The following is a 22,298-nucleotide window of genomic DNA, read 5'->3' as shown; positions in this document are numbered from 1 at the left end:
GAGAAAGGCTTTCGAGCGTTCAAATAGCGTTCTGAACGCATCTCTATACTTTTTGCCGTGGTTATCCTTTTGGGGATTAAGTTAATGCACTTGAGAAAGGGCTGAGTGAAGCCCGAAACGCTTTGGTGTTATACTAGCGTTGTGCCTGTTACCCTCCAATAAAGATCATCCATTTTTGACCAGAGAGCGCCGTCAACACTCAATATTTTTTTCTTCCTTGTGACTCCCGGATTCCTATTGGCTAACCGGTAGATGTAAGACGTGCTGCTCCCTCCACCTGCTTTGTCTGCCCAATGTGGCAAAAACTCTACACGTTGGTTGTGAACGTTCTTGTCACAACCCAAACAGGTGAGAGGCCATTTGGTTTATGAACTACCTCTTTTCTATATACCAAACTGTCACCAAAAATTGCTACACTATCATTGGTCTGCTCGGTGTAACCTTGTGTTTTTTTTTTGAGTGGCAGGGGTAAGTGACACCGCAGGCTCCACAAACATCATTAATATACTTTGGGGTCTTTTTAGACCCCGAGTATAATGATCGTAGGCCCAAGAGAGGTAAATCAACATATAAAAAACAATGTTACCTCTCCGGGCAGACTTCGGGTCTACTTATGTGACTTCTCTGACTTCACATGAACAGGTCCTTATGCGTTGTGACGCAGGCCCCCTGGGTCACGTGATGTTCCCAACATCATTGAAGATGGCCACCATCAGCGGGGAGTGCAGCGGAGCCAGGGATAGGTAAGTAACAGTCTTTTTTAATGTTTGTATCCCTCCTGGGTCTCTGATTATTATACTCTGGGGTCTGAGAAGACCCTGGAACATAATAATTGTTTATGGGTTTCCACAATGGGGTATAATACTGGATGAAGAGGCCACTATTGGGTATAGTGCTGTGTGCCGGGGCCACTATGGGGTATAATGCTGTGTGAAGGGGCCACTATGGGGCATAGTATTGTCTTCAGGGGCCACTATGGGGCATAATACTGTGTGCGGGGGCCACGATGGGGCAAAATGCTGTGTGCAGGGGCGCACGCAGGAATGCGGGAAGTCCAGTCAGGGTCTTTAGGGTCGGCCGGGGGGGGGGGTCCCATGTCAAAAGTTCGCCACGGTCCCCGCTGTTGCTAGTTACGCCACTGGTGTTTTCCTTTAATGTTTATCTAGTATAGATGATGTAGAATTTTATTATTTGTTTTTTGTTAAAAACAGTGTTCAGCTGGGCATGTTGCCTCCCTACTATCTTTGAGATAGGATGGGAGACACCGTGCTCCTCTGACAGACACGCGTTTTAGTACATGCACTCGCAGCAGTGTCCTGATGACTAGAGATGAGCGAGTAGTGTTCGATCAAGTAGGTGTTTGATCGAATACTACAGTATTAGAGATACTCGTACTCGATCGAACACTACTAGTTGTTCGAAGTTTAATGTTCGATGCAGAACCAGCGTTGATTGGCAGAATGCTATACATTCTGCCAATCAACGCTGGTACTTCTCTTACCTTTCCGAAGTCTTCACCGCGCTGCGTCCCCGCGTCTTCTTCCGGGTGAAATTCACTCTGCCTAGGCATCCGGCCTAGGCAGAGCCAACTGCGCATGCATGGGCATTCACGCGCATACACGCACATGTGCAGTCGGCTCTGCTCAGGCGTCGGGCCTGGGCAGAGCCGCACACGCATGCGCAGTCGGCTCTGCCTAGGCCGGATGCCTAGGTAGAGTGAATTACACCCGGAAGAGGACGCAGGGACCCTGCGCCGGGAGAAGACTTCAAGCAGAATCCAGCCCGCTCGTCACTCGTGGACTTGGTAAGTATGATTTTATTGAATGTTGCCTACCCCTGAAACGAGCATTTCCACCCATAGACTATAATGGGGTTCGAAATCCGTTCGAACAGTCGAACAGTGTGCGGTGTTCGAATCGGATTTCGAACCTCGGACACATTAGTGTTCGCTCATCTCTACTGATGACGTCATTACGTCAATGCATCTTCTTAGAAGAGTGTAAAAGGATGATGGCTGAAATAGGTGTTGTATGGCTGAGGGCTGGAGGAAGTGTGGAAACGCAAAACGGCCGTTGCCCATACAGTTTGTGCTTATGACATATTTGTCCTGCACTGAGCTACTAATAAAGAACAAAAAGTTTTTAAAGAAATGTGAGTGACAGTTCGTTTTTTTCTATCTTACATGCTCTCTGAGAATGGAAGAAGTGATTGGGAGTTACAGAAACAGAGTAGAGTAGAGAGCCGCATTGTTTCTGTAACGCCCAATTACTTCTATGATAGGAAATAGTGAGTTATGTTGTTTTTCATAAAACTTAATTATTGAGGACTCAATCATCAAGGACAGTCTGTCAGCGAGGTCACATTGAAGTAGGGACATGGTACAACACCTTAAGATTCATTTTATAGATAGGGGCAGGTTCCACAGACAACAAATCCTGCTACAAATGTCATTGTCATGTTCCTTCCTAGTGGGGGCTGCAGACTTTAATCCCTCACAATGTGTCTAGATCAGTTATCTGTTATAAATACATTGAAAAATAAGGTCTATTCATACAAAGCATGCCAAAAGTACCAATTTTTGACACACTACTATAAAATTTTTGCTTTTCCCCAGATTGCCCCACGCTTGCCACTTTTCATAAAATTGGGCAGGGAGGGGGCAGACTTCGCACAACTACAAATATGTTGATACAAAGAATGGTTTAATGACTGAAATCTGATGGCATACTTCTGGTGCACCTGAGATGTGCCAAAATTATTAAGAGGTGTACCTCTCTTACTAGATGCCATTCTTAATAAATCAGCCCCATGATGTTCAGAACGATCACTGTATTAATAAAGCACCTGGATGATGCTGAGTGTGGCCCATACTACATTCCACTATGGGGCCGTGTAATATCTGTGCACTCCTCTGCTTTCAAACTCTACATTATAATGTCATATTTACCTCAAATAAATAATTTATTTTACAATAAACCTCCAACATCACACCTGGTGGTACCAAATTATTATCTGTGTGTCATCTCTCGTTTTCAGTGGGTTTTTAAAACAATCTGCCAGTGTCCGTATGCAGCCTTTCCACCATGAAACCGTTTTTTTTTTTTTTTTTTTGTACAGACGCAATGTCCTGTATGTCCAGATTTGTGTCTTCGCAAAAAAAGTGGTTTCACGGCAGAGAGGCTGCATACGGACACTGGCGGATTGCTTTTAAAACCCATCGAAATGAAAGGGGTTTTAAACTGACCATATGCAAGCTGTCCCCAATCTGTTTTTCTGCAATTCCGAGAGAATCACGGCGGGTGGACAGTGCTACTGGTTTCATAGGGCTAGTTATGGATAGGGGGACAATGCTGTGGAGGAGGGGTAGGGTGTCATACAATGCTGTTGCTGTAGGAGGAATGGGAGAGGAACAATGCTGCTGTCAGTGGGAGACGTCTGGGAAGGGGAAATGACCTGCTGTCAATGGGGTTGAAGGGAGATAATGCTTTGGAGACTCTGGGAAAGCATTTTGCGCTGCACTGCGGCATTGTGTGCCACTGTCAGGGAGGTATATTGTGCTGCTCTGTAGTATTTGATACTGCTAGGCAATGTTATGGGTACTGCATAATGGTATTATGTTAGCCCTATTGGGGATATTACACTGTCTACCAATAAGTATTTGGACACCCATGCAAATGAAGATATCTGTAGTCGTGATGTACGTCACGCCTTCCACTGTTAAATAGGAAACAGCACTGGCATTAGTGCATTGGCATTAGTCGCATGCAAGCGGGGTGCCGCAGGGCTCTGTTCTGGGCCCAGTACTTTTTAATATCTTTATAAATGATCTGGACAATGGAATTATTGGGGAACTCATAAAATTTGCAGATGATACGAAGATAGGAGGAATAGCCAACACTAGAGAGGAGAGAGAGTGTATTCAAAAGGACTTAGACACACTGGAACAATGGGCTGAGGCGAACAAAATGGTATTTAACAGGGACAAATGCAAAGTTCTACATCTGGGTAACAGAAATGTAAAAAACATATATAGTATGGGAGGAATAGAACTAAGTGATAGCATAGGGGAAAAGGACTTGGGCATAATAGTAGATCACAAATTCAACATGAGCCAACAGTGCAGTGCTGCTGCAAAAAAGGCTAATAAAATTCTGGGATGTATTAAGACAAGCATTGAATCTAGATCAAGAGAGGTCATTATTCCGCTGTACTCTTCCCTGGTCAGACCACACCTGGAATACTGTGTACAGTTCTGGGCGCCTCAATTCAAGAAAGACATCGATATATTGGAGCAAGTCCAGAGAAGAGCAACCAAAATGGTGGAAGGTCTGCAAACCATGTCCTATGAGGAGCGGCTAAAAGAACTGGGATTGTTTAGTTTGCAGAAGAGAAGGCTGAGGGGAGATTTAATAGCAGTCTACAAATATCTGAAAGGTAGTCACAGTGCAGAGGGATCTACCCTATTCTCATTAGCACAAGGAAGTACAAGAAGCAATGGGATGAAACTAAAAGGAAAGAGATACAGATTAGACATTAGGAAAAACTTTCTGACAGTGAGGGTAGTGAGAGAGTGGAATAGGCTGCCACAGGAGGTGGTGGGCGCTCCATCAATGGAAATCTTCAAGCGGAATCTGGATAAACATATAGCTGGGATGATTTAGGAAAACCTGCACTTGCAGGGGGTTGGACCCGATGGCCCTTGAGGCCCCTTCCAACTCTACCAAAAAAAAAAAAAAAAAAAAAAAAGATGCAATGAAGTGAAGAGTTGTCCGATTTCAAGAAAGGTGTAATTGTGGAGTACCACAGAAATGGTCAATCCTTAAGGGACATAGCAAGCGAACTGAATTACCCAAAATCAACAGTGGCCTATGTGATTACGAAGTGGAAGGCGAACAGTGATTGTTGGAATGTGCCCTGAGTCGGCAGACCCCCGAAACTGGAAGATAGAGACCGACGAGTGCTAGCCAGAGAAATTCGGTAGAAACGCACCCAACCGATGGCTCACATACAGCAGGAGTTTCAACAGGCATCCAGGAGTATTGTGTCACTCAATGCCATCCGTAAGGAAGCATCTGCTGGGTTCTACCAACTATTGGATATGATTAAATGGTGTTTTTCTATTCTATCATAGGTGTTCAAATACTTATTGGTAGACAGTGTATGGGCACGGTGGTATTTGGCACTGCTCATTAGTAGATTACTGGTGATACTGGTGATACCATGGCATCACTTTTAACCAGCAGGGGAGGCTCAAGTAGAAAAAGTTTGAATAGCTTTGGAAAGCCAGTTTATACACTTGAATTGCTTATTTGGGGATTGTAAAGGCTTGAGAATCTGGCAGTGCATTCAGCACCCAAGTCATTGGTGGTCCGATGGTGTATAGAGATTAGCGAACCAATTTTATATCCACCCAGATTCCACCTTAATTCTCCAAAAGTTTTGTGTTTGTCTAAACTTTTGGTGTTTATGACCTGTGAACCAGAACAGAAATTATTTTACTCTGGGGTCCGACATAATAGATAAAAAAAAAGGTAAAATTGTACCATTTTAAAGGCCCAGTTTGCAGGCAAATAGTCATATTACATATTATTTTTATTTATGCACTCAATTTTATACTTATTTATTCAGAGGTTCTTATGAACCTCCAAAACTTTTGATTTACTCTGCTACATATGTATAGGAAAAGACTGCTCACAAAATTTTACTGAGAAGATTTATCTTTACTTAATATGAAATTGCAGGGTTGCTTCATCATCCTTTGATAGAGAGTACTGTAACAGAAGCACATTCAAGCAGCCCATATCACCCGCTGTCACTGGCACACCATTGCAAAGTCTTCTTTTCTCCACGTCTTTGAAATACTAGTTCTATTGTGTTAGCCTGTGGAGAGAGTGTACTAGCCCCCAACTTTCTCTATTCTGATCCATTTCTTTCAGACTCGTTTTACAAAGCCACTGGAAGCTAATTGAAATAGTCCTTATACTGTTAGTAAAAAAAGAAAGAGAAAAAAAACAAGACATGCTTTTGTTCTTCTACAAAGAGATTGATGGTTGTAATTTTGAACATAAAGTACAATTTCAGCACCAAATATAAAGGATATCTGAATATTTGCTGAACGATTGTATAATCTAGTTTCATTACAGTGTACAAAATTGCCACCACTATTTCCACTGCTCTGCCACAATCCCAAAGGTTTTGCCAATTTTCAGAGGCAAAAAAATTGTATTTGCTTGAAAGGGAAAAAAAATTAAACTTATATGTTATAATAATAGACATTGGTACATTGAGTCAAATGGACCCATTTCAAGTGATGCGCACCAAGTAAATATTAATTAGGTTATTCTGTATACATATACAAATTGATTTAGCAAAAACTATACAAAAACATATAGACCTTAAGCAAACAAGGGGCTGTAACTGTAACTGCTACCTGTGCACCCCCTATCGCTATGCCAAAGGTAACTTCAAGGCCCCATGGGGCGGAAACGCCGCGGGAAAAGTTGTGGCATTTTACAGTAAGTGAAAAGTGGATGGGACTCTAGTGAATCCCATGCTCACTTTGCAGTAAAAACCGCGGTACAGACACGCCGCGATTTCCAAAACTGTCGCGGTTTTGGAAATCGCAGCATGTCAATTATGTCTATGAAAACACCATCGGTTTCCCCATAGATATAATTGCAACAGAAAGTCCGTGGAGGAAAACTTTCTGTTTAAAACATTGCGGGAAGGACTGTGATGTGTTGCCGCCACATTTTTTCCGAAGCGCTTTTTTTTCTGCAGGATGTCCCACGGGGCCTTAGCCTAAAAGTTTTAATTAGTTTCTCATACCTACAACAAAGAATACATGCGGAAACGCAGCTTTTTTTCTTGCAGATTTAGATTTTGTTGCGTTTTTTGAGCCAAAGCCAGTAGTGGATTGAGCAGAATTTAGAAGTATAAGAATTTCCTATATACAGTATTTCCCATTCCTTGTTTAGCCATTTTTGGCTTTGGCTCAAAAAAAAAAAAATGGAAGAAAATCTGCAACAAAAAAAAGCTGCATTTCCGCAACGTGGGGCCTTAGCCCTGAGAGGTTTTCTAGAGCTCTGATATAGATGGTTCAATGCTGCTGTTGTTTGAAGTAGCAGCAGTGCCAGTGCCAGTGCTCCAGTAACTACTGCCTCCACACTCACAGGCCAGGGACACTTTTACTGTGAATATTTTTTATAATGGGTCATGTATGAGCCCACAATAAAAGACCCATGTATGCCATAATATAAAATCATGTTTTTCATGGAGGTTAGGTCTGTGAAAACAGCACTGTTATGTGAATAAGGCCTTATTCTTTAAAATTATGTCACTTTTAACAATATGTTGGAAACAAGCCTAAATATCATAATATATTGTTATTGTTAAAATCACTGTGTTTGCCATGGAAATGTTTGTTTTTTTATTATTATTATTATTATTATTATTATTATTATTATTGTTTTTATTATTATTATTATTAATAATAATAATAATAACAATAATACATTTTATATATAGTGCCAAGATATTCTGCAGAGCTTTACAAATCAGGGGGTACATGAACAGACAATATTAGACATAATGTGCCAAACGAACTCAGAACTTACAATCTATGACAGGAGTCCTCAAACTATGGCCCAAGGACCACATATGGCTTACCGAGGATATTTTTCTGGCCCGCCAGCGGGGGAGCACCTGTAATGAAGCTCTTAGGGTTGTGATGGCGAACCTATGGCATACATTCTTGAGAGGGCACTCAGAGCCCTGTTTACTGGCACACGCACCATAGCTTGGATCGCTTACTAACGGGGAATCTGGTACAGGATTCCCCATTAGTGAGCGATCCCTTCGTTCAGCTGTATTTGTGTGACCATGGCCTATATTGACTGCAGTATGTGGTGACCTCTGCCCCTGCACAGGCGTGATGACGTAAGTTATCAGCACCTGCAGTCTGAAGGAGGAGGATGCCCGGTGGCTCTTCATGGGACTTCAGGTAAGTATAATTGTGTGTGTGTTTGTGTATACTGTGTATGTGGAGGGGAGGGGGGCTACTGTGGAGCATTTAGTATTGTGTGGGGAGGGGGCTACAGTGCAGCATTTTATACTGTGTGGGAAGGGGGGGCTACTGTGCAGGATTTAATACTGTGTGGGGAGGGTGGCTACTGTGGAGCATTTAATACTGTGTGGGGAGGGTGCCTACTGTGGAGCATTTAATATTGTGTGAGGAGGGGGGCTACTGTGCAGCATTTAATACTGTGTGAGGAGGGAGCTACTGTGGAGCATTTAATACTGTGTGGGGAGGGGGCTACTGTGCAGAATTTAATACTGTGTGGGGAGGGGGGCTACTGTGCAGTATTTAATACTGTGTGGGAAGGGGGCTACTGTGCAGCATTTAATACTGTGAGGGGAGCTACTGTGCAGCATTTAATACTGTGTGGGGAGGGGAGCTACTGTGCAGCATTTAATACTGTGTGGGGAGGGGGCTAATGTGCAGCATTTAATACTGTGTGGGTAGGAATTTGTTCATAGATTTTTTTAAAACTATATTTTGGCCCTCCAATGGTCTGAGGGACAGTGAACTGGCTCCCTGTTTAAAAAGTTTGAGGACCCCTGATCTATGAGGTAATAGGAGACCCAGTGGTAAGAGGGCTTTGTTACATTGGAAAATAGATTGAGTAAATGTAATATTCTGGACCATAATAATTGAGTAAATCTCCAAATGATTACGTGACAAAACTATAAACATTTGTAAGTATTTTTCACTTGTCTGCAACTATCTCAATGAAATTACAGAAGAATAAAATATCACAATATCAAAGGACAGTTTACAGGTGACATCATTCACCTTTTATATTCAGTGCTGCAGTTTAATTTCAGTTATTATCACTTGACAATTACATGTTTGAAGCTGAATGTTTATAAGACAAAAAGGCAAATGAGAAATAATCCCTCCAGGTGATACTCAGGTAGTGTCTTCTCCCAGGTGTTTGGATTTGCAGGTTGGCAGGATTTCAAACAGAGAGGGGGAATAAATGAAAAAAAATCCATGAGAATAGAATATGTGCAGACATGAGACAACAATTACCAACATCCCCTGGATGTTTTTGAAGCCGTGTTTAAAATGTAAGATAATGCTTCACCTTTATGTATTATATGTTCACTGATTATTTCAGGACAAGTCCGTAGCTGTTGCTACATGAGATTCAGAAATTTCTCTTGAATATTATTACAAGAAACTGTATATACCACAAAAAGTTTGTGTACTTGTATATAGAGGCTCATGCATATGGAAGAATTATAAATCCATTCATCCTTGTGAGTCGTTCAAAACTATAATTGCGTACTCATAGCAATCTATGGGACAATATAGTAAGAATATCCAGTAAATATACCAGAAAGATCTTATCAATAGGGTCGAATTGCTGGGTCGAACTGCTGCTGCCCTTGTCAATGCCAAGAATAAGAGTGACTATGCCCATTCCCAGCAGAGAGGAAGCCACAAGTGTACTAATACTGGTATAACAAAGTGAATACTGTTCTGTGTGTCCCTTATATTATAATGGTGAGTGACCGCGTATATTTATATGCCAATTCTTTTATTTGTACATTTCTTTCCACAGCAGTATCAGTTATATGTGAAAGCTGTTTGTCAACATTAAACCACACTGAATAAAAGAACATAAGCTGGCACTTATATATAGTAGCTTTACCCTAAAATCTAATTCCTATGCTCAAAATATAAGGCAACATATACTTACTCCAACAAAATGAACCAAATATTTGGAAATCTCTAACCTCTCCTAAAGTTTAATATTGGATATATAAAGTAGATCTTATAGATCTAGAGATTTTTTTTTTTAACCAGGAAAACCTTCCTCAAAGCAGACATTGAGGAGACAAATAAGTGGCGCATGCCATTTTAAACTTGGTCTACTTTGCCCAAGAAAATCTGCACCATATTCATTGTTTTATGATTCAGAAATGTGTCTCAAAGTTAGACACTTGTAAACCTCGCCCATTCTGGTGCACAATTTTCCAAAGTGTGGAGACTGTCGTATTATTCTTCCTGGTGCACACTGTGCATAAATATGTTGTAAATGCCTTCTACCATAAATTTTGGCACAAATGTAGACAGAAGAGTGTTGGACTTGTATTGATAAATATACCCCGATGACTCTGTGTAGGCAGGACTCTCACCATCTCTCCTAACAACCCTGCTAGGAATTACGCTACTTTTTCTCAAAAAAACGAACTCCAGATCATATAAACCTATACAGTATATCACAAAGCTCAGCTTCATCCCAGCTATCATATCTTGCTGTCACAAAGGGCAATAGAAGACAGCGGAAGGTTCAATTTAATGTCATAGACGTGTAAAATATGCATCTAGGTTACACATCCTTATTTATCAGATTGAATTGATATCTTTGGGGAAATTACAGTCCAACAGAGCATGGAGTCTATGTAAGAAAAACAAACATATGTATTTGCATGTTTCCAATGGGCCACATTGGCTTAATATTATGGAGGGAAAAATAAAACGGAAGCACTCATTCCCAAAATACACTTGTGTGCATATAGGCCTAACACCGTAATGTGGACCTTAATTAATAATTACGTTACTTTTCGCCTCCCCTATGTTCTATCCTGTCTTCACAGGTGCCGGGGCAGTTTACACAGCAAAGCGCCATTAGAATAATGAAATCAAAGGCGAGGAAGCTGCAGGTGTTGTTTTACAGTTTTTATGCCCAAAGGGAGTGGGTTTTGTAATGAGCAGCAAATATATACAGAAGAGCTGACACGTCTGCCACAGGGCAATTCTAATTATCTGCCAGTTTAAGAGGAAATTGTCATGCTCTTGTCTCTGTCTGTTTTAACTCCCGCTAAAGACGAGGATGTAGAAGATCAATTGGGCTGTTTACAAGAACAAATGAGCAGGCAGCAATTGGCATTTTATGTGCTTGCAAAATAGACTGAGCATAAAGTAGAATTAAATACAAATTAAGTCTCATAGTATTTCTTAAACTGTTTTACAAGCCCTCTGCTATGGAGCAGACAACGTGACAGGAGCCTGAACTATCCAATTCAATTACCGATTACATTATTAAGAGGAACATACTTAGAACCTGCTGTAAACCCATCACCACCACATCGGCCATAAAACGGCTTGTCAGTCTCCCTGCGTGCTAGCACTTATTGCTAAATGTTATCATTCCAGAGGTATAGTTATTCAGTGCCACAAATGTAAATCATAGAATTAGTCTGTTATGACTAGGATGTAAGTGAAAGATTTCTCTACATATTTACTGTGAGATCTTATGCACACAGCCCTATCATGACTCCATGTTAGAGTTATGAGCAGTAATGGTTCACCCATAGAGGTACACGGGGTCTTTACTGTAATCCCATTTGCATTTGATAATATACAGAAGTTTTTCAATAGGATCTCATATGAATCCGATGCTCCATCACATGCAATATTGTAAAGGCATTCTATCATGTTGTAAAACTCAGGTACTATGTACAAAGTAGGCTTTACAAAGTTAAAGATGGGTGGGGAAAGGTTCGTTTTGCTTAAAAGTCATAGCATATGGTGATGTCTAATAATATCTACAGTGGTGTGTATAAACTGGTACAGCTTAAAGGGGTATTCCCAACTCGCCTGTTCACCAACCTGCATGCTGTTTGCTCTGTTCACTTCCTGGTTTTCTCGGTACATTGGTGGGCGGGGTTTCACTTGCTGTCTTCTCCCAGGCAAAGCTCTACTATCTCTCTTCATAGCAGTACATGGTTGCAGTCAGTAATAAGGGATGGTTGTAAATAAATTAGCACAGTATCACTGGAAGATGCACAATCGGAAGTTGATGTAGCAGAACTGGATTTGATAGGTGATGAGAATCTCAAATTTACATGCTACAGGACCAAGAGTCAGCTTGCAATAAACTCACTTTTAGGCCTGTGCTTACATACAGAGGTAACAGACTCTCTGCCTCAGCCCTTATCAGCAAAATTCAATTAACAGACTGATAACAGGAAGAGGAAGATAAACAGCTCAGAAATACAAGCTTCTCCGAGCACTCAGCTCCCCATCCCTCCTGTGAGTAGGGAGCTATGTCACTTGTCCTGAGCAGAGAGATAAGATCATCCCCAGGTCCGTGGTTATGGAAACACAGTTTAATCAATCAAGTGAATAATTTCAGATAGTAGCCAAACAAAGCAGTTTTGATGAAGCAATGTATTTAGGAAAAATCTTAAATCCACATAAGCTAGCAGTATAGATAGGATCCTTGAGATGGGACAACCCCTTTAAAGGTAACCAGTCACATGGAACTGCATTCCAATCTGTAGATAGTATGTTATAGAGCAGGAGGAACTGAAGATAATTTGTCATAAATAAGAACAGCACACCATATGTATTCACATGGGCCACATCAAGATAACCTTAATTTAAAGTAGCTTTTATAGCTGGTAATAGGCATGTTACAAAAAATAATTTAACTAACAGATTTTAGTCCTGACCATAAATGTGCATGATCCTATTGAACCCCCTTTTCTACCATTATGATGTGGACTTTCCCAGTAGGCTTTAAATTGTCAGAAGGATCTGTAGATAAACATCTAATGTTAAAGGGCAACTATTTTTGATCAGAGGTTGCCTCCTTAATTCAGTGCATGAACAAAGAATTAGGTATATTGAAATCTAACATGCTCAATCCTTCTCTCTCTCAACTTATGGCTTCAGAGAAATGTTGGAATACCTTCAACCAAATTAGGCCCGGTTCACATCCGCGTTTGGGTTTCCGTTTGGGGAGTCCACTTGGGGACCCCCGAACGGAAACCTATCTGCATAACATAGCAGTTACCTAAGGAAACCCACGGACCTCATAGACTATAATGGAGTCTGTGTGGTTTCTGCATGAAAAATGTGGAGAGAAAAGTGCTGCTTGCACATTTTATAGGATAGGCGAACGGAACAGATGTGGGCCTCAGATTGTCAGCTAAAATACGCTGATTCAGCCTTCAGAGGACAACTAAATCTGATTTTGATGTGTTTTCTTATCGGTGTCACGCTTGTAAGTTTGGAGCCACCTCATGTGCTGCTTCCACAACTAGAACTTCTAGTAGAGGTTCATTGTGACAGCCAAAGCTATTCATTTCTTCACAAAAGCATTGCTTCACAGAATGGAAACTTATTTTAAGACAATCAACTCACAAATTTGACTCTTAAAGAAGAATAAGAATTCTTCCCAACCCCAACATTTTCAAGTTTATGCTGCGGTCTTCTGGAATAAGCTAAATACACTGCATCATCCTATACAAGCATATATCATGTGTGTTTATATATGTCAGGTTTCCCTACATTTGCTGCTTATTATTAAAACATTCCTGACTTTATGCACGATGAATTAAATGAATTGATTTTAGTTGCACGGAAACAAAATCAATCTGTAACATGACTGTTATATAACACGCCTGCTCCAGATTTGCTGATCTAGCCTCACATTCACAATATTTTCAAAATGATTAATATGTATCCTGATAAATATTGATCTCATGCAAAAATGTATAGATTTATATACTGCTTAATTTAAGATAACAATTTATCATGAGTATAATAATTCTCTTTCTTGAGCTGCTAGGACAAGCGGCTGCTTAATGAGAACTGCATGGCGTATATTAATTCACTCACTTTACTATTGATCACAGCTTAGCTGTGGGACTTCTTATACACTAGTCAAGTACTGAAATTACATCAGGTCAAATTATTGTACTGCGCACAGCATTGGTATTCTAAAGACTTAACTTCATCATTAAAACCCTGGTGCTAAGGTAGTCACGGTGGGAAACATTTACAAACAGCTTCAATATTACTACAGGCATTGAGAATAGGAGTTTTTAATCAGCAGTACACAAAGCCATGTTGTATGAAATGCCGCCGATATATAACAAGGGCAGGAATGGAGACCATCAATCCTTCCATTATCAGAACAGGAAATAGATCCAGGAATTTATTCTGTATCTATTGGATGATATTTCAGTTATAATGATATAATGATATGAGTGGGCTTTAAATTGCCATAGCAATACATACAGAACCCACATAGACTACCAAAGCAGGAGAGGTGCATGTAATAAGCAGAGCCAAACAGAAGGTAAGATAGAGGTACTGGAACCAAATACTGATCAATGGGATTACAGTGCAGTAGTGAAATAAGGAGATATTATAAAGCCAAGTAAGAACTTGGGTTACATTTAGAGTTTTGAAGGGCTTGTCTGGAGACCATGTCTTTAGATTCCTTTATAGGAAATTGTAATGGCTAATATAGAGGGGTCCCCTTTCAGACCCAACATGTCCCCCATTCACATCCACCATATATTAGTGGCTATAAGGGGCAACACAGTGGCTCTGTGGCTAACACTGAAGCCTTGCAGTGCTTGAGTCTTGGGTTTGAAACCTGCCAAGGACAAAACATCTGCAAGTAGTTTGCGTGGATTTCCTCACATACTGGTAGGGAAAAATGTACATTGGGAGCCATATACGGGGATTACAATACATATATGCATATTAGTGGATATAAAGAGCTTTTATCTCTGCATGATTTACTTTTCACACATTTACAACCTGTTAGACATATATAACAAAGGTATTTTAATTATCACTGTAATGTGCATGTTTTTAACATGCTTTGGGGAAGTGTTAGACTCCCTTTAACCCTTTCCCAACATTGGGTATTTAAAATTACCGCTGTAGCCACTTGGTCTTGGCAGCATTGCCTGAAATCAGTTCCCTCACTGATCACAGACATTAACCCCCCTGGCGCCTTGGTCAAAGCTGAGTAAGGCACCATTTTCACAGTGACACCTGGGCACTGTCAGTTTAAATTCCCGGGTCCAGGAATGAGAACTGGGAGCTGCGATCCATTGCCATGACAGACAACGCTTCAAATCACCCTTCCTTTCCCTATAACACATATAAACATAGATAATACAGTGAAATACGTATACTTATATAAAATACATAATACAGTAAAACACAAACACATTAAGTATCCCCTTGTATGAAAAAAAAATCCATCTATAAACTTATAAAAATACATTAAAAGCCATAGCGGGAAAACAAATCAAGAGAAGCAAAGTAAATAAAATAAATCAAATGAAGCAAAACACGTTGGTTCGACTCTTTTGATTATTTTTTGCACTACAACATTTACCTAATAAAAAAATATTTTTGTAAGTTTGTAGACCAGACATATTCTCGCTGTTTCACCTCCCTTAAAAATGTGGATAAAAAGCATTCAAAGCAATGGTATTCCCCAAATTGGTATAGATAAAAAATACATCTAGCTCTGCCAAAAAGATGCCTTATGCATCTTGGTACACAGAAATATAATAAGTTACAAGTGTCAGAATAATGAGGCTCAAAAAAATTTTTTTTTTTTGCAAAGTTTGTATTTTTTTAGGTGGTTAAAATGTAAAACAAAAAACTATATAAATTTAGTATTGTGGCAATCCCATCAACCCATAGAATACAGGTGACACGTCATTCTGGGTGTACAGTGAATACTGTAAAGACAAAGCCCATAAGAAAGTCATGCAATTTTTCTCCTATTCCAGCGCAGATTTATTTCCAGCCTCCCAGTACATTGTATGAATATTAAATTGTACCAACATGAAGTAACATTTGTCCTAAATGGGATAAAAAAGCTATGAGATTTAGGAGGCGGCAAGTCAAAAAAGAAAAGCCGAGGCAGGGATTCAATAGTTTTCGTTCAGGATCCCCAACAAAAAATAACTGATTAATGGGGATAACCAAAAATAAAAATAAAATAGAAAAAACATGGCTGAAGTCAGAAATTATAGTCGTGGGCTCAGAAGTATAAAACACATTAGCTGGTGCAAAATCTTTTCATGTTAGTTATTAATGACTAAATAGCCATTTCTTGTCTGCAGGAAATTTGGTATATAGCACAGTGCCAGTCAGATTACATTGTCATATACTGTACTACCAGCCACATTATGTGATTCAGTAACATACATCAGTGTGCTTCTGTATAGTGCAAATCACAGTACACCCCAACAGTGCCCTCAGTTGCACACAGCACAGGTATCCATAGGCTCTCATTCAACCACCATAAGTCAAAAGATTGCCAGTTTGGTTTACAGAAGTCTTGGTTCTCGCTGTATATAATAGCGTAGTAAACTCCTTCTTTTTCTTTCAACATATACCCTTAATGGATGGCTCTGTGCAGTGATCAAATGAAAGACCCAACTTTCTAAGTCTGAGCTGACCTAATAAAAAAAATACTTTAAAAGAGTGAATTTGTTAATGGCAGAGAAACTACTGACCCAGGTGGCAGAAGAAGAAATCAGTAATTTGCATTGACAAGAAGAGAAACTATTCAGTTTGGAAGTTTCAATGTAACAATGAAGAAGATAATTACACATCCACTTCAGAAGCTCCAGAATAGAGCTTTAGGTACTAACATTCTATTCATTACACAGGAACAATACTAAGGACTCATTGTAAAGCAGCAATATGAATCAAGAAAAGTACACAGAAAATTGGCAACAATGCCTGCCAGCCGCAATGTTTGGAGAAAACCAAGGAGCATCTGAGAGACTGTAAAGTGACAACCTCAGATTCTTTGCTACTGTTAGTCATTAAAAGTAGATGAATCTTCAGATCTATTGATGTGACATATCAGAGGCAAAACAGCCTTGAATTCAGTATAATCTGTAATATGTTATGTACAACAGACTCTATGTGTAAGGACATGCCGTTTAATCATTAAATTCAGCCCCATTGCCATAGGGATATGTAATCGAGCACCTAGATATTCAGTCTGCCATTATTTGTGAAAAAATTACGATCCTGAAGAACTCACTGAATTCCAGTACTTTAAAGCTGGCTTCACATGGGCATATATGACACATGAGGAAGATGGGATTATGGTACTTGGGGTGTTTGGTGAGTTCTCCAAGTTAAGAGCGATTTTAATATACATAATCTATACATCCAGTTCCCTAATAAGACACTTGGGGAATAGAGTCTGTAGTATCTGGATCCAGGAGGATTCTCACAGTTTCTGGATCTTGATGTGATTTCCACCTCTGCATGGACGTGGGACGTGCTCAATTATTTGAAATTTCAGTTGTGAAACTGAATGGCTGCCATGAAATGGTGAGTCAATGGCAAACATGTTTTGCCACACCCGATTGAAGATTGAAATTCTATCCCGAATCTCTTGCATTGTTTCGCCAATATGCATTAATCTACATGGACATTAATTAAATATACAACAAATGAGGTCCTTAATTGAATATGATTAACCAGTATGTGGATGTTGAAAGGTGTTACCCTTGATATTATTACTGCAGGCAGGACAGTGAAGGCCCAGGAAAGTGTCCCTCCTGGGTGTCTGAAGGAAAGTCTCTTGGTTCTCTTGAAGCTGCCTATATCAGCACAAATAAGGTAATCCTTGATATTTTGGATCTTTTCTGGCACCTTAAAACCAGTAAACCAAATTCTGGAATCTGTGGGTAGACTCTCTGTAAAGAGACCAATATTTATTAATCACTTGTTGTACTTTATTAATATTAGGATGGTACGTGTATACAAAAGGGATCAATTGCGATGTTATGGTGTTATTAGGTGTTCGTCTAGAGGGACGTAGCCTGGAGTTTGATCTTGATCTTGAAAATTGAGAATTTAGGAGGTTCTATTTAGGAGGTTAACCAGATAGCCATGTTGTTGGAATTTAGTTGACATTTCCTGTAACCTAATTGACAGGACTTGTTGATCTGTTACTACGCCTTTGACCCGTGTCATTTGTGATTGTGGGAGAGACTCTATTATCGTAGGTGGATGGTTGCTAGTGAACCAGAGGAGTCAATTTCTGTCAGTAGACTTTGAATATATATATCTGTTATAATAATTCCCTCTCCAATGTATAGATATGATCTTTCACGAAGGCTGCCATAAATTCGTTGGTGTATGATGTTGCCATATTTGAAACCCATTGCTGGAAAGCTTGGAAGTCTGTATGCTCCACTGCTTTCACATTGACAAGCATATTATTAGTATCACGCAGATAGACGAGTACAGGATGGCAGTACTTATAGACCCTTGCCATATAGTTAAAATGGGGAAATCAATGTTCATGATTCAACAATAAGAAAGACAGACTGGGAAAAATAGTATTTGTAGCAGTTCCAAAGCAAGAAACACTGCTGACCAAAAAGAACACAAAGGTCCCTCTCACATTTGCCAAACAACATCTTCATAATCTGCAAAACTTTTGGGAAATTATTTTGTGGACTGACAAGACAAAAGTGGAAATTTTGGAAGGTGTGGGTCCCATTACATCTGATATAAAACTAACACAGCATTTCAGAAAAACAAGATCATACCATGAGTATGATACTTGATACTTGCGTTGGAAGTGTGATGGTTTGGAACTACTTTGCTGTCTCAGGACTTGCTGTAATTGATGGAACCATGAATTCTGCTCATTACCATAAAATCCTGAAGAAGAATGTCCGACCATCAATCTGTGACCTTAAGCTCAAGCATATTTGGGTTTTGCAGCCGGACAATGATCCAAAGCACAACAGCAAGTCCACCGCTGAATGGCTGCAAAAACACAAAATGAATTTTGGAGTGGCTTAGTCAAAATCCAGACATAAATCTGATTGAGATGCTGAGGCCTGAGCTTAAACAGTCATTCATGCTGGAAAACCCTCCAACGTAGCTGAATTAAAACAATTCTGCAGGCCAAAATTCCTCTACAAAGATGTAAAGAGTCATTGCCAGTTACCGTATTTTTCGGACTATAAGACGCACTTTTTTTCCCCCAAATTTGGGGGGAAAAGAAGGGTGCGTCTTATAGGCCGAATGTGGTGCCTGGCATCCGCTGTAATAGAGAGGCGGAAGCCGGCAAGTGACAGACGCCATTGCAGGTGCCGGGGCCTGAGACATCGCTGCGCTCCTCTGCCCTGCATGAAGCCAGCAGCAGCGGCAGGGGCGATGCTATTCCGCTCCTCCGTCCCCCCGCCGCTGGCTTCATGCAGGGCAGAGGAGCGCAGCGATGTCTCAGGCCCCGGCGTCTATCCCTCCCCAGCATCCGCCTCTCTAGTACAGCGGATGCCGGGTCTGCAGTCTGTATCAGCGGTCTCTTCTCCCCCGGGGCCGGTCTCCACCGGCCCCGTACCTGTAAAGTTGCAGGCCGGCTCCTGCGCGGCGATATCGCAGGAGCCGACCTGTTCGGGTGACAGCCGGGAGCCTAATGAGGCTCCCGGGCCTGTCACTGCTATATATTAGTATTGCGGCTGGGTCTATGACCAGCCGTAATACTAACACACAGAATGTCCCATAGACGGCAATACAGTTGTATTGCCGTCTATGGGACTTGCAATCAAGTGACCGCAGGTTCAAGCCCCGGGGGGGGAATAAAATAGTAAAAAAAAAAAAAAAAAAAAAAGCTTTAAAAATATATAATAAAAATATGAAATAAATAAAAGTTTTAAATCACCTCCTGTCCCTAGAATATATATATAAAAGTAGAAAATCATATATCATAAACCACCGGGTTTTTTTTTCAATAAAAGGTGATCTAAGCAATAGATATTCCCCAAAATGGTATAACTAAAAAGTACTTCTGACCCCGCAAAAAAAAACACTCTATGCATCCCCGTACAGCTGCAGGGTCACCTGTCAATGTGGCCTTGCAGCTGTTGCAAAACTACAACTCCCATATATTAAATATTTTACCAGTTTTTGCTTCAAAATTTTTTTCCCCTATTTTCCTCCTCTAAAACCTAGGTGCGTCTTATAGTCCAGTGCGTCTTATAGTCCGAAAAATACGGTAATGCAAACACTTGATTACAGTTGTTTCTTTCAAAGGTGACAAAATCTGTTATTAGGTTTAGGGGGCAATTACTTTTTCACATTTGGTTACTTTGGATAGCTTTTTTCCATTAATAAATTAAATAATTATTGAAAAATTGCATCTTGTAGTCGCTCAGTTTTTCTGAGGTTGAAAATTGTTTGATAATCTGAAAAAATGTAAGGATGACAAAAAAGCAAAAAATCAAGAAATCTATAAGTGGGTAAATACTTTTCCACAGCTCTGTATATAGAGAGAGACACATAGGCAAGTAGATAGATAAATAAATAGATGATAGATAGATAGATAGATAGATAGATAGATAGATAGATAGATAGATGAGATAGATAGATAAATGATAGATGATAGATGAGATAGATAGATAAATGATAGATGATAGATGAGATAGATAGATAGATAGATAGATAAATAGATAGATAGATAGATGATAGATAGATGATAGATAGATAGATAGATAGATAGATAGATAGATAGATAGATAGATACATACAGTGCCTACAAGTAGTATTCAACCCCCTGCAGATTTAGCAGTTTACACATTCGGAAGTAACTTGGCATTGTGACATTTGGACTGTAGATCAGCCTGGAAGTGTGAAATGCTCTGCAGCAAAAAAGAATGTTATTTCTTTGTTTAATTTTTTTTTAAGTTGTGAAAAGTTTATTTAGAGGGTCATTTATTATTCAACCCCTCAAACCACCAGAATTCTGTTTGGTTCCACTAAATTATTAAGAAGTAGTTCAGGCACAAAGAACAATGAGCTTCACATGTTTGGATTAATTATCTCTTTTTCCAGCCTTTTCTGACTATTTATGACCCTCCCCAAACTTGTGAACAGCACTCATACATGGTCAACATGGGAAAGACAAAGGAGCATTCCAAGGCCATCAGAGACAAGATCGTGGAGGGTCACAAGGCTGGCAAGGGGTACAAAACCCTTTCCAAGGAGTTGGGCCTACCTGTCTCCACTGTTGGGAGCATCATCTGGAAGTGGAAGGCTTATGGAACTACTGTTAGCCTTCTATGGCCTGGACAGCCTTTGAAAGTTTCCTCTCGTGCCGAGGCCAGGCTTGTCCGAAGAGTCAAGGCTAACCCAAGGACAACAAGGAAGGAGCTCCGGGAAGATCTCATGGCAGTGGGGACATTGGTTTCAGTCAATACCATAAGTAACATACTCCACCGCAAAAGTCTCCGTTCCAGACGAGCCCGTAAGGTACATTTACTTTCAAAGCGTCATGTCAAGGCTCGTCTACAGTTTGCTCATGATCACTTGGAGGACTCTGAGACAGACTGGTTCAAGGTTCTCTGGTCTGATGAGACCAAGATCGAGATCTTTGGTGCCAACCACACATGTGACGTTTGGAGACTGGATGGCACTGCATACGACCCCAAGAATACCATCCCTACAGTCAAGCATGGTGGTGGCAGCACCATGCTGTGGGGCTGCTTCTCAGCCAAGGGGCCTGGCCATCTGGTCCGCATCCATGGGAAGATGGATAGCACGGCCTACCTGGAGATTTTGGCCAAGAACCTCCGCTCCTCCATCAAGGATCTTAAGATGGGTCATCATTTCATCTTCCAACAAGACAACGACTCAAAGCACACAGCCAAGAAAACCAAGGCCTGGTTCAAGAGGGAAAAAAATCAAGGTGTTACAGTGGCCTAGTCAGTCTCCTGACCTTAACCCAATTGAAAACTTGTGGAAGGAGCTCAAGATTAAAGTTCACATGAGACACCCAAAGAACCTAGATAACTTGGAGAAGATCTGCATGGAGGAGTGGGCCAAGATAACTCCAGAGACCTGTGCCGGCCTGATCAGGTCTTATAAAAGACGATTATTAGCTGTAATTGCAAACAAGGGTTATTCCACAAAATATTAAACCTAGGGGTTGAATAATAATTGACCCACACTTTTATGTTTAAAATTTCTTAAAATTTAACTGAGCAACATAACTTTTTGGTTTGTAAGATTTATGCATCTGTTAATAAATCCTGCTCTTGTTTGAAGTTTGAAGGCTCTAACTTATTTGCATCTTATCAAACCTGCTAAATCTGCAGGGGGTTGAATACTACTTGTAGGCACTGTAGATAGATGAGATAGATAGATAGATAGAGGTAAATACTTTTTCACAGCTCTGTATATAGAGAGACAAATAGGCAAGTAGATAGATGAGATAGATATTTGAACAATATATATCCATATATTCTTTTGACTTTGTTTTGTGTGCAAGCTTTGATAGAAGAGGACATACAGTATATGGAAAGATAGATAGATAGATAGATAGATAGATAGATAGATAGATAGATAGATAGATAATTCCATGTGTCATGGATAAAAATTCTAAAGATTTCCCAGAAATTTGACTTTCAATCTAAATAAATAG

The sequence above is a fragment of the Leptodactylus fuscus genome, chromosome 2 (assembly GCF_031893055.1).
Source record: "Leptodactylus fuscus isolate aLepFus1 chromosome 2, aLepFus1.hap2, whole genome shotgun sequence".
Taxonomy (NCBI): Eukaryota; Metazoa; Chordata; class Amphibia; order Anura; family Leptodactylidae; genus Leptodactylus; species Leptodactylus fuscus.
The sequence above is the reverse complement of the archived record's forward strand: the minus strand, read 5'-3'. Positions refer to the sequence as shown.